At 39.2% G+C, this 15000-nt stretch overlaps 1 protein-coding gene across 16 annotated transcripts in view; it reads right to left on the bottom strand.

Annotated features, from left to right (window-relative positions):
• Nucleotides 1–15000, bottom strand: part of r3hdm2 (R3H domain containing 2) — a 130620-nt gene that overhangs the window by 61708 nt on the left and 53912 nt on the right. For 11 of the 16 annotated variants that reach the window (XM_073954785.1, XM_073954788.1, XM_073954796.1 and 8 more), the window contains exon 2: nt 1–157. This exon is cut by the window's left edge and continues 9 nt beyond it. The gene's annotated coding sequence lies outside the window, so the exon portion shown is untranslated. The remainder of the gene's footprint in view (nt 158–15000) is intronic. The other 5 variants (XM_073954787.1, XM_073954790.1, XM_073954793.1 and 2 more) reach the window with 1 other exon arrangement.

Raw genomic sequence — 15000 nt, 5'->3', positions numbered from 1 at the left:
TAGTGTGATGGTGTGTGTCCTTCAGCGTGTGTGTGTGTTTCTATGGCTGATCTGAGGGCGGAGGGAGCGTCATGCTGAAAGTGTTCTCAGTTTTCCAGCATCCTGCACGATGTCCTCACTCACACGCACACACAGTCAAACGCCACAGCTCCACCTGCTGGAGAGAAACACCCTGATTAGACAAGAGGAAAAGCTAAATAAATGACTAATACACACACAAATATAGCAATAGATAGTGAAAAGCTAAATAAATAAACAATACATAGACAGATATAGCAATTAACATTATGGTGTGATATTGCATTGCAAGTTATAAGTTGCAATCGCACAAGCTCACTACATAGTGAAGAAAACGTGTGGTATGTTTATTGGAAAGCGCATACTGGTTTAACCATAATAAACACAGCTGCATTCAGAACACAAGAAATGTATGTTCAGGGTATAAGCAGTAGGTCTGTAACGATACACCAAACCCACGATTCGGTTCGTATCACGATTTTTGACCCACGATTCGATTTGTATCACGATTTTTTATTTTTATTTTTTGTGGGGGTTGGGAAAAAAAAGATTTGTAAAACTTTTTTTATTAAACATTTATATAAACTGAACATCAAAGAACAATATTAACTATGCAAATTATTAACAATATAAATAGCCATGTATAAAATAAATAAATAGCCAAAGCTATATCACTTCTGTTTTCTTTGTAACAAAATACTGTCGAAAAACCAAACAGAACTAAACTCCATTGTGTAGATGGTTCAAGCATGTTGAAAATTCTTTTTCAATCAAGTTCTCTTACATAGAAAAAGTCTAGGGATGCTCATTTCAGTTAATTTTGCTAACGACAACCGCCGATCATTAATCGGTTATTAACGGTTAACTGGTCAGATTACTATTAATTTTATATTAAACAAATTGACGTGTCTATTTTGTGTCTGACACATTAAATATTGCATTTAAAAATACTGATTTATTAACATATAAAAATAAATCAGTATTTTTAAATGCAATATTTAATGTGTCAGACACAAAATAGACACGTCAATTTGTTTAATATAAAATTAATAGTAATCTGACCAGTTAACCGTTAATAACCGATTAATGATCGGCGGTTGTCGTTAGCAAAATTAACTGAAATGAGCATCCCTAGACTTTTTCTATGTAAGAGAACTTATTAATAACATATTAATAACAGAACAGAACAACAGAGCATCTTCACGCACCTGCAGTGTTTAGCACAGAAGAGCAGAATAATCTAAATAAAATAAATAGGACTGCCCTAAATTATTTTCACTTCAATAATTAATTTATTTTACAAAACGAAAATACTGACTGATTCTTTTTAATAACCGGCGGGCTATTTTTTTCCAATAATGTTTTTTCTTCCGTCAAATAAAAATAGCTGACTTCCACAAATTGCCCGTTTCACGGAAAATGTGCATTTATTGGCAAATGTGTCTGTAGGCACGGGTTATCCGTTATCGTCCCGCAAATTAAGTATGCCTTGCAGTTGAACAAGGGGCCGACAATAAGGCGCACCTCACTGCCTTTATGTTGACAAGGAAAAAAGAAGAAGCGCGGTCCTCTTATGAAACGACTGAATCAGCTGGGTATCGATTGTGCAAAAGTGTTGCTGTCTGTGTTGTTACAATTGTAATATTTAATACTATTGTAATATTCAAGATTTGTACATTCATACAGCTCTGGATAACTTAAAACAGCGATTAGACCTTCAGAGCGGTGTTAATGCGTCCTGAAGTAAAGCGAAACGGCTATAAACACCAGCAAGATAGAGTGATTATATACAGAGCCATATACCTTTATCTCTAAATAAAGTATAACTGTAGAAACTGTGTTCATCTTAACTGAAAGCTTCGTCCTGTTTCCTGACCTCACGCATCGCGCACCTGTCAGTCAGCACTCCCAAAGGTTCAAACAGAAAGCGCACAGCACGGTTACAGAAAAGTGCCTGTGCTGCAAATTACAAGTCAAAACATTAAACAAATAAACAACTTATTTCTCTCAAGAATACCAAACTCGTTTGATTTAAGGGAGTTGAAAATATTTCAGAAACACCATCATGTCAACATTGCAGTGAAAAAACGTGACAACTTTCGTTACTCTGCGGAGTCGGGGCATCTGGTAAACGCCCATCCCTCTCTGCGCAGCCACATTAACAGTGTAAGCAAAGCATGGTAGCGGTGAAAATCCGGCCGCTTTGACAGCATTGGCAATGTTTCTGCCGTTGTCTGTTGTCAAGAGGGGTTAAGTTGGTTTTGTTTTTGATATTCCTGACACATTCAGAAGGTCCCTTACTAAGAGCTCCGTGCGAGCTCTCCCGCGGCTAAACGCATATTTCGAGGGCTTAAACGGAGCAGTGCTCCAAATGTCAAAAGAAAAAAGGTGTTTCCTCACGTTCTTCTTTAACTAGCTCAACTTTTGCAGGCACGCGTGACGTTATTGGAAAGGTATACACGGGGTTTGTCGCGATTCTCCCTTATTACACCGCGACACAGGATCGTAGATCTGAGTTTCGCGATTTCGATGTCATATCGCGTATCGTTACAGCCCTAATAAGCAGGAATCCTAAAGATAATTTCAATACCTTAAGACTTTTTAAAGATCTTCTCAGGATATTGTGAGACCTCATCACCACTTCAATTGTAGTTTAATAAATCAATGGAGCACAATGCAACAGAACTCGGAGAAGCTTGGAAGAAACAAAGCTTGAGAGAATAAATTATGCGGTTGTTTTCAGCGACAGGCTTCAGCCACTGTTTAAACTGGTCTTTCTCCAAACACAAACCTACATTTTCCCAATTTGCAGTCTGTTTTGCTCTATGGTTTCGCTACATGTGGAGAGCGTCACATCACCTTCCCGAATTTGTCGCAAATTACATGACATGTTTATTAATCATTTCAATCACTGCAAAACACAGAAGTACTGGGAGAAGAGTTTATAGTTTAGATCAGGGGTCACCAATCTTGGTCCTGGAGGGCCGGTGTCCCTGCAGGGTTTAGCTCCAACTTGCCTCAACACACCTGCCTACCTTGATTAGCTTGTTCAGGTGTGTTTGATTAGGGTTGGAGCTAAAATCTGCAGGACACCGGCCCTCCAGGAACAGGTTTAGTGACCACTGGTTTAGATCAAATCCCTGATGATTATGGTAAAGATTAAAATCAGCTTCATATGCATTTAATGATGCCCAAAAATGAAAGTTGCAGGCAGCAATTACATTACTTAACCAATAGGTGGCGACAACCAGCCGTCAGAAATACGCCACTAAATAATTCTTAAGAAGTGATCATCTAGCAATGAAACGCAGATTTATGAGGGAATAACTGAATCATTTATTGAAGATGAGGCTAAATATAAATATGAAGTGTACATATGTTAGATTTCTACGTTTAGCGTTATCAGCAACAGCGGTAACAGTGAATTTTCCCAGAACTAAATATTTTACTATTTATTTTCATTCAGCTGATTATTTCTTCATGTTATTTTTAATTAATTACAGCTTCTCAGTTCTGTTTGTTAAAACCAGCAGTGTCTTGCAGAGCTGCTTCTGTAATAAATGGAAAACAAATGACATTTGTCTGCTCCCCTTTTTGGCTGATCTGAAAAATGCTCCGGTGCGTGACTCAAATATAATAATGAGATTTGTAATCCGTCACACCACTAACATTAATATTTTTTACTTCATAATTTTTATAAAGTGCACAGACTTATTTAATGTACAGTATTAATGCGAGCGTTTCTCAGTATCACTAGAGATGTTCTCACGTTTTTACATCCCATTTTGTTCACAGATCAAACCTATCTACATGACTGATGATAACTCCTATTCAATCATCACACTTGAAATAGAAGATTGCATAAAACAGAGCTGCAGTGCGTGTGGGATACGGGGTCTCGCGCAGTGTTTGGGCAAATGTAGGTCATGCAGGTTTTTCTGCAAGCAAACAACAGCACAGAAAATCCGCCATTCCTACTGCAGAAACGAGACGAGGAGCGGGAACAAACCTGCCATTCACACACAATAACACATGAGGGAAGTGTTGATGAGCAACCCTCCAAAAACATTCAGACCTCTGAGTGTGTGTGGTGAGCCATCTGCTGTAAAAACAAACACACACACACACACACACTGGAAATGCTTTTAAGAGCAGAGAAGTCAGAGCTCAGAGCGCTGCGAGCTGAAGGAAACCCAGAGCTGACGTCATACTGCAGAGAGAGATGGAGAGAGAGAGAGAGAGAGAGAGAGAGAGAGCGAGAGCGGGATTCCCGACTGCAGAAAACACGTCACCCGCTGCACAAGACACCACCAGCCAATCACACACACACAACTGAGGTTTTCATGCTTCATGGTCTCTCCACACAGCTCACAGCTGTAATGATGTTTCTACTGTACAGACTGTACTTCACATTCTCTAAATACATCATTCTGTCGGATTTTTGAGCCATTTTCCCTTTATTCCCCTTCAAAAAAACATCACAATTTACTGGTGTTGCTATACTTGTGGGGACTTTTGATTCCCACAATGTTATAAATACAAAGTACACACACAAAAACACTTACACACACAGAGAGAGACTTGTTTCTATATCCCAGTGGGGACAGTAATGATGTTTCTACTGTAGAAACTGTATATTTCCTAATTACTTCACGATGTCTGATTTAACACAAGCATGTTTACCCAAACCAACAAAATTAAGGTCCCCATGAGTCTGTGTGCATTCAGGTTCAAGATATAAAAACAAGAACACACACACAGACACGTGTTTTGTGAATTGCGGGGACATTCCTCAAGTTTTTATACCGTAAAAGCTTATTTTTATTTCTCTCTCTGCCAACCTTACCACAAAACACAAGCCTTACAAGAAACAGTGTCATACCTAGGGTTGGGTATTGGTACCTATGTAGCTTGAATGCATCAGACCCAATCAGCAAATGAATTTCGGTGCCTAATTTTGGTGCCACTAGTGCTGCAACAAGCACATAAGAAGCACCAAGGGGTGCATCAAAGACACATATAGGTGTGCGTTGGGTCAAACCATCTCTAAACATTTAACTCTAAGCAACTTTGAGGGATACGGACCATGTCTGCCTAGGGAACGCACGCATGTAGGCAACATGCGCAGTACAGCGCATCCAAACACGCATGATCGCGTTTATCAAATTTGCTTCAACTAAACGTTTTAAAGTATTTTACAAGCAAGGATTCTGACACGGCAACGTGAAGCAGACGCTTTACAAAAGTTGTGTGTGTGGGGAACATGTCAAACAAATGAAACATCTGAATGCCTTTGACAGCTTGCGACATCATCTGGCACTTTCACCGAGTACGTTTACATGGACAACAATACTCTGATTTTAATATGATTAAGACAATACACGGATTAAAAGTTGACCATGTAAACATTGATTTTTGATGACCTTAAAGAGCTCCTAATATGGGTTTTTGAAATGCAGTGTGTACCACAGATCTAAGTGAATAAAAACATCCAGCTGAGGGTTACATCTAAAAGTGCTTTCTGTTTAAAACTATTGATTCTTAAGTGAAATATTAAGGTCAGAGTGGAATAAATGAATCAAGTTCGAATCTTTTGCTTGATCACATTGACATCAATACGATACATCACCAAATATGTACTTCCAGTTCCGGTAAAATAAGAACACGCTTTCCCTCCACACACTAGCGGAGGCGCGGGGGATCACAGGACTGACCATGACTGAAGATGATGATCACTGACAGATGGAGATTCGGCTAAGGGGAATAAAGTGTTGAAGTTAATTTTCACAACACTATAGTGTAGTCAACCGTGTGCTGTGTGTTCCTGTCATTTCTCTGATGATTGATACAGTAACCTACGCTGCAGTGTGGGATTCGCCGGCCGTTTGTTATTGAAGGATCAGCAGAGACTATGGGACTTTGTCAGAAACTTTTACAGTTAAATTGGACCAGTTTCTTCTTCCTCTAGATCAGATCATGTAAGTGTGGTTAAAATTGTTGCCTGGTTGTGTGTAGTTTGCAAAATCTATGTGTAATTGTGTGTTATAAGTTGTAATCACCCTGTGCGGCTTGTAATCACACATCGATTATAGATCAGTGCTGGTACTGAATCTCTCAGGTTAATCTGTATGGCGCTGTTCACATATTGAGTCCAAAACCAGGTTGAAATCATGACGCGTGCTGCTTCCTTTACTGATTTAATGTGTTTCTGAACTGGCGATCCTCTGCTGTTTGTTGCTATGATCCTCACACACGCTGCAAGGTCAAGTTTCAGAATAGTTCAGCTTTTGCCGCTGTGTGGATTAACACTGAATGTGTGTCGCTGTTATTACTTGGGGTCAGGGTTAAGAGTAGAGCAATATGCTGGTCTGTGTTTATTGCACTCCTGCATTGGGCTCTCACACTGTTACTTCACTGTTTCTCTCTGTCTCGTGCTGAACGCAGTCGACCAATCACAACAGACTGGGTCATCTGACCAATCAGCGCAGATTAGCTTTGCGCTAAGGAGGGATTTGGGGAAAAAATGATTCATTAAATGATTCATATGGGAGTCGTTGGAATAATCAGGTAAAAATGAGTGCAGATTATAAGACGATGACAGTGTTTTTGACCCTGCACACAGATCAGCCTGTTGTTGGAGACCCCCAAAACCAAAATATGACATTTTTTAATGCAATATAGAGGCTCTTTAGAAGACCACAGACACCTGCGTCACAAATGCAAAGGTTTTTTTTTCTGTCCATATGGCGTGTGATATCATGCTCCATTAAAACAACACTCTTTCACCAGTCCTTACTTTATATTCTCAACCAATATCTCTATTTGTTATAGCGGCATGAGCGATATGTTGCTGAATGAAAGGTAAACTGCAGTTAAAGTCGAAAAACAAAAAATGAAAAGCCTTAAATAACATGAAACTCTGGAGGAAACGTGGATAGCCTGTGGACGCAACAACATTAATTAATCTATGTACTATAACATGTAAGACAGGATCATGAAAGGAACATTCAGAAAGCAGCTCATGTAAACACCTTAATCATATAATTATCTTATTCAGATTAAGGCAAATCATTAGATTACTGAAGTCCATGTAAACAGTCACAAGCCCCAACCCTAGAGAAAGAGGTGTTCCCTGATTTTTACAGCCTTTCCTCAGGTTAGTAGTAAGATAAAGTTAATTGCATAATACAAATTAAGGCTGCACAATATTGGAAAAAATTGACATTGCGATATATATTGCGATATTTTTATATTTATATATATATATATATATATATATATATATATATATATATATATATATATATATATATATATATATATATATATATATATACACACACTTAAGATATACTTTTGCACACATTACATACAGTCTCACTGTTTTATCTGCTGCACCACTGACTGTAAAATTCTTCCACAAAGAACTAGAGCAAGTTTTTTTTTTTTTTGGCTGGTGGAGGACCATGAATAACTAAGCAGCAGCCTCACTCTTACCTATTCGAGTGCCTAAAAGTTAATAGGTGACGGGCATAGATGTATATATCTATGAGTGACGGGAAGCTATGCTAAAGTTAACTAGCTTAGCATATATTTTGCCTTCTGCAAATGACAGTAATTTAAACGTACTATAAAACTCCTATAAGTGCATACGATTCGACACAACTACACAAGCATCGTTTTAACCTTCATAACCGAACGTTAACGTTACTCTGTCAACAGTCTATTGTCTTAATTACCGCGCTAACAGAGCTAACTTACGTAAACAGAGAGCAACAGATTGCAGACGTCAATAATGCAGCGTAATGGAATAATATACCGATCAAACGCGGCTTTAAGTACACTACAAGTTTATAAACTGTAAACTGTATAAACTGTAACCCAGTTCAGATACAAAAATTTATCTAACAACAATAGTAATGCAGTAAAGTATTTTTCGCTCTGCCAAGCCATCTCTGCTGCTGTGTGGAGCAGCAGCCTGCGTCAGTCACCTCACACCCCGGCCCCGGAAATAAGTATTGGTAAAAACACGCTATTCATGCTTATCCGAATACCGTATTTGGGTTCGGCTCCACCCATAATATATATATATATATATATATATATATATATATATATATATATATATATATATATATATATATATATATATATATATATTATATATATATATATATATATATATATATATATATATATATATATATATATATTGTTTTGCTTTGCATCGCACCTCCTGCGATGCGACTATCGCGGATGCGCACATCGCGATTTCGATGCTGAAACGATGCATCATGCAGCCCTAATGCAAATCTTAAATCAATGCTAATAAACAAATGATCGAAGGAAATATATTAATATAATTCAATTATATAAGATGAATTGACGTATACATTAAACTTTATTTATACTGTTCAGTTAAAATGATGAATTTTTTGTCAAACCAAATATTTTTCTAAAGTCATCCGCCATAATTTTGTAGCTCAAAAGTATCGGTTCAGGCACCGTTTTGGCACCGGTAACATTTTAAAAGTATAGATTTAGCACCGATATGGAAATAACCCCAAACAATACCCAACCCTAAGCATAACCGTGACATGATACAAGTTTGTGTCTTTTTTTTGTCACAAACACACACTCAAAAACACACATCCACTCAAACACGCACAGCCATGGAGGGAAAGGAGCAGGAGATGAAGAGCTCTGAATGAAGGAAAGAGAGTCTCCATGAATGAGCCGTTCTCCTTCTGTTACCCAGGAAACAGCAGCGTCACCATCATCATCATCAGCTGCTGTGTGTGTGTGTGTGTTCAGAGTGAGATATTACACACACATACACACAGAGCACAGGCAGAGAATAATGTCTTCAGCTGTACAGAAGCAGAGCATCGCTCAGTCGGACACGCACAAGACCTCAATGTGTCAGATAGAAATACACCGTTATATAACACACCTGGGCAGCTGAGCACATATGTGCTAAACACACACACACACACACACACACACACACACACACACACACACACACACACACACACACACACACACACACACACACACACACACACAAACACACACACACACACACACACACACACACACACACACACACACACACACACACACACACACACACACACACACACACACACTGACCCAGTTCTCATCAAACAAATGCTCTATAGTGTTAAAATAAGTGACTGTCTATGTGTGTATCTTCAGGGTTTCTGCAGGTTTCACAAAGTCAAATCTAAGACTCCTTAAGACCTTTTGAAGATCATTATGAACGAAATTTCAGACTTATACAGGACTTTTTTATATATATTTTATTACAATTAGTTATTTCTTAGCCACATGTTTTAAATGAATTGCCAAAACAAGCAAACCCTAGTCATACGCAAACTTAAAAAACTATAATAATCTAAATGTAGGCACAACAGTCTGCCCAGCCCAGTGTCCTCATCACATATGGACTATAAATATACAGAAAACGTTAACTAATTTTATTGTAAGGACGATAATTAAACCATTTTAGAGAGATTGTATAGAGATTATAGCATTACATAGGAAAATTAAGACCTGTTTACAATTATTTAAGACCTACAAAACAATTGAAGACTTCATTTTCTTTTCAGCTTAGTCCCTTTATTAATCTGGGGGTCAGCACAGTGGAATGAACCGCCAACTTATTCAGCATATGTTTGATGCAGTGGATGCTCTTCCAGCTGCAACCCATCACTGGGAAACATCCATACTCACTCATTCCCACACACACACTACAGCCAATTTAGTTGATCAGTTCCCCTATAGCACATGTGTTTGGACTGTGGGGGAAACCGGAGCACCCGGAGGAAACCCACGCCAACACAGGGAGAACATGCAAACTCCACACAGAAACACCAACTGACCCAGCCGAGGCTCGAACCAGCGACCTTCTTGCTGCGAATTTAAGACTTGAGGCCTAAAATTTAGTTTTTGAAATATAAGATGACTTTAAGACCCTGCAGACACCCTGGTCTTGTATTCCTGATGTTGTGACTACGACATGTCCTCACTAGTATAGCAATACCAGTAATTGTTGTTGTTGTTTTTGCAGTGAGGGTTGGAGGAGAACATATAGGCCCAATCCCAATTCTCCTCCTCAGCTGTTCCCCTTACCCCTCATTTTGCACGTTCACGTGAAAGGGCAAAAGTGTCCCACTTTATAGCTTGAAGTTGTAGGGCTAAGGGAAATCGCTAGATACCCCTCGAAACTGAGATCAATGCAGCGAGACATCCTGAATGAAGACCTGCACAAGAGTGCTCCTGACCTCAGACTGGGGCGACGCTTCATCTTCCAGCAGGACAATGACCCAAAGCACACCGCCAACACAATGCAGCGGCTTCACAATGACTCAGTGAATGTGCTTGAGTGGCCCAGCCAGAGCCCAGACCTAAATCCTATTGAACATCTCTGGAGAGATCTGAAAATGGCTGTACACTGTTGCTTCCCATCCCACCTGATAGAGCTTGAGAGGTCCTGCAAAGAGGAATGTTTCCCAAGGACAGGTGAGCAGAGCTTGTGGCGTCATATTCAACAAGACTTGAGGCTGTAATCACTGCCAAAGGAGCATCAACAGAGTCTTGAGCAAAGCCTATGAATACTGATGTACATGTGACTCTTCAGCTCTTTATTTCTAATAAATCTGCAATAATTTCAAAAACTCTTTCTTCACATTGTCATTATGGGGGATTGTGTGTAGAATGTTGAGGAAACCAATCAATTTAGTCCATTTTGGAATAAGACTGTAACATAAACAACTGTGGAAGAAGTGAATCGCTGTCAATACTGTCCTGATGCACTGTATGATGACGTGTGCAGATGCTGTCCCACTTCTCAGGGGTACATATTGAAGCTCTTCACACTCAGTTTCAAGAGCCAAGAGAAAAGGGAAGGCGTACAAAAATAGAATTGGGATTGGGCCATAAATGTCTTCGTTTTCCTCTTTTGTTGTAGACTCTCGTCGTCTAATATGGGAAGTCACTGTATGTTGTGCCCTTCACAATATTACACATGCTTATATCACTATAGGCAGCAGGTTTCATCTTCACCATAGTGTAAACTGTCATCATGTGTGCTGTTTAGAAATGTAAACATTAGAAATGCTTTGTAGAAATGGTCAATAAAGGCGATCTGAAAGACAAACTCACTAAATATACAATAATCAGAAGAGGGAAATCATCAGAATAAGACGGACTTCTGCTGATGCTGCTCTGCTTTTATAACACTGCCTGTGTGTGTGGGCTGCATATATGTGTGTGTGTGTGTGTGTGTGTGTCTTTGCGTGCGCATGTCCATATGAGTCTGTGTCTGTCTAGCTGTCTGTTTCTCTGTCTCTGAGTGTGTGTGTGTGTGTGTGTGTGTGTGTGTGTGTGTGTCTGCTCATTGATGGTCAGAGCGATGTGATGCACTGAACTGCAGGGAAAACTGCGTCACTGAAGGATTCCCTGCTTTAACAGCAGATCGTGCAGACAGAAGGACAGAGCGAGGGAAGGAGAGACGGAGAGAAAGAACAGCAGAGGAGGGAGAGATGAGTCACAGTCGCTCCCACTGGACTGATGGAGGAGGAGGAGGAGGAGGATGACGTCACATGATCTGACGAGAGAGAGAGAGAGAGAGAGAGAGAGAGAGAGAGAGAGAGAGACTTTTCTTTTATCCATCTACAGGGGTTGGACAATGAAGCTGAGGGTGATTTCACACCTAGGCGTCTGTTTGGGTGGTGCGTTTGTCCCATTACCTTGATTGGTTTGGTCATATGTGAATCCTGCAAGGCGACATTGTGGCTCAGTGGCTAGCACTGTGGCCTCACAGCAAGAAGGTCGCTGGTTCAAGTCCCGACTGTGAGGCATTTCATGTGGAGATGTGTGCATGTTCTCCCTGCTGTCCCCAACTGTGGTGAATTGATGAACTAAATTTGCCGTTGTGTTGAGTGTGAATGAGAGTGTATGGGTGTTTCCCGGTACTGGGTTGCGGCTGGAAGGGCATCCACTATGTAAAACATATGCTGGAATAGTTGACGGTTCACTCTGTTGTGGCGACTTCTTATAAATAAGGGACTAAGCTGAAGGAAAATGAATGATTAAACGATCAAACCCCTCAATCGCTCTCAGATTTACGGCAAAACAATCAGTGTGAGATGGCATGAATGAGGTCACAGCTCGGGATCTCTAGAGCCGTTTGGCTATAGTGAAGCAATATGATCCAACAATAAGGCAATATGATACAAACAAACTAACGATATCACCGTATTTTTAAGTCATTTATTAATTTAATTTAATCTCAAATATCTTATTTTTAATTTATTCGTCTGCCATAATGGTTGTCAAAAAATTTATCCTGGCCCTTTAAAATCAATCTGTTGCAGCTAACACTATTGCTGTGTGGTTAATTTAAACAACTATCACATCTAATTGAAAAGGAGTTTTAAAATGTAAAGGCTGTTGGATTTTTATTTGTATGTTGTTGTTGTTGTTTCTTTCCCGTAACTATTAACTATCTTCTGTGGGTTATGAACAAAATATCATTCTAATAGTTTAATAAAAATGTATTTGAGTTTTGTAAATCACCAAGCGACCCCTTGTCATTGCCCCATGACCCCCCCAGTGGGTCCCGAGCCCCACTTTGGGAAACACTGGCTGTTTCTCAATTCCAAGAACGCAATGAACGGACTTGTGTTCTTGTGAAGACCGGTCTAGCCAAGTGTCCTTTGAAGAACGAACTCGGGAGACCGCGAGAACAGAGAGTGCGCCCTTTGAGGTGATGCTGCGTTCTTCCTGATGGTCACATGACCTTCAGGTGCTTTAAATGGAAAATTATTTAAACATCACAGCATTAATACAGCATTTTCTTGTTTTTCTCCATTTTCAAAATATTCACCTTATTCTCCGCCGACGAGTGGGCGCTGCCATTTGAATCTTTTTGGCTCGAGACTTCCGTCTCATTCACTTCCATTCATTTTTTGGCGTTAAAAACTGCTCGTTACGCTGCTTGATGTTGCAATTTGACATTTTTTTATTATATTATTCTACTTGGTCTGTATAGTCATGCAAACATTTGTTTGTAGAGCAAGTAGTTTGACAATTTTCTGCCGTTTATTATTCCTAGTCATTTCTCCTATAGGCGACTCGGAAGTTCTAAGACAATCGCGATAACAGGCGCACTTCCACATTTTAGAATAAGGTCAATATACTATGCATAAAACTAGTGCTGTCAATCGCTAAAAAAAATTTAACTAATTAATCTCACTTTTTTTGAAAATTAATTGCGATTCATCACATTTAAAAGACTAAAACTTGTAACTTTGGCTATTTACATGTAAAATTAATGTAAACGCAAGACAAAAACTATTTAAATTCACAATATGATTGTTAATTAGAATTTTACCCACAATAAACCATCAAGATCCTGCTTGACAGCCATTATTTATTACAGAAATAAAAACACAGGCATGTTAATGCTATTTGAATTTCAAAACAATCAATGAAAATAAAGAAAACATTGATTTCCATCTTGGATTCTAAGTGGACTGCAAAAAATGACAAAATACAGGCATTACAGATAAGGAAAATTATAATAATAATAATAATAATAATAAAGTATTGAGTAAAAACAGTTATACTCATTGAAAAGTTTTATTGAGTTGAGAACGTAGCAAAATATAAAGTAGAAACAATTTTGCTGAGTCCTCCTTTACATTCATCCAGTTGCTAAGACAGTCCAGTCTGTTGACAATATTGGGGGACAATGTGGACCTTTTCTTTTGAATAAATGTGAGCTGAGAGTGCAACGCAATCTCACCGCAATTCGTAACTTTTTGATTTAGTGGCTACGGACAACAACGTTCAGGCAGGTTTGTTGCTAAGAAACATGCGTGCACACAGACACACACACACACAGACAGACAGACAGACAGACAGACAGACAGACACGCATGCACACACCGCGCGCAGGACTGCACAGCCGGAGCAACTCCCATTTAGATTCAACACGCATGATCGCGTTCATCAAATTTGCTTAAACTAAGCGTCCTAAAGTATGGCTGTTATTTATTAAGTTAAAAATGAAACACCCAAAATTGCATGAAGCGCTGGAGGAAATTAATTGTTTTATACTGAAACTTGCCTTCAAAAAGCACTTCCTTGTTCTAATACATATTTCTTTGCATGTTGTTTGCACAACAAGAAATAAAAAAAACCTGCAACTGTGTTAATTGCGTTAATTTTTTTAACGCGTTAATTATTTTAAATTAAATCGCATGCGTTAACCATAGACTGTAAAATATATGGACGTTGTGTCCGTGACATCACCCATAGGTTTCTAAAGAGCGCAAAAGAAGCCACAAGTAGGCGCGGCCAACCATCGGCATTTTGTTCGCGCGTCATCACTCCCACGGCGGGATACCAAACAAGGGCAAAGAGGCGGAGAGTGGGCGGAGCTACAGACACCTGCTGGCATTTAGCTTGGACCTGGTTCAGACACACTTTACTTTGGGAGAAACGCTTAATACTTCATCACCTGCGACTCGTTTGTGTTCTGACCACTTGTGCTTGGTTGTACACTACATCAATAAAGTGTTTAGTCTTTTAAAAACACTGCTGTAACACACTGAGCCACTAAACATTGTTCTTATGACGTTTTTCAACAGGAGGAAAACGCAAATTACTTCCAAACACTTCAGATATAGTCTGTGTTAGTAAATGCAGGACTATTGATGAACTCCAGCATAACACTGTATGACAGCGCTTCAGATGACTGATCTAGAGCCTGCAGCTAATCAATCTGACAGATTTTGGAGTGCATTACAGCTCTAAATATAAATATAAACCATAAATGATCTTAAATAAAACACATACATGTATAGAGATGGTATATAAGTATATAACTTTACTCACATGGGAAACGGAGGCCACGTGAATGGTTTGTGAGCACAATTAAGTGCACTC

Source organism: Danio rerio, chromosome 6, assembly GCF_049306965.1.
Source record: "Danio rerio strain Tuebingen ecotype United States chromosome 6, GRCz12tu, whole genome shotgun sequence".
Taxonomy (NCBI): domain Eukaryota; kingdom Metazoa; phylum Chordata; class Actinopteri; order Cypriniformes; family Danionidae; genus Danio; species Danio rerio.
This window is presented reverse-complemented; position numbering and strand designations above follow the sequence as displayed.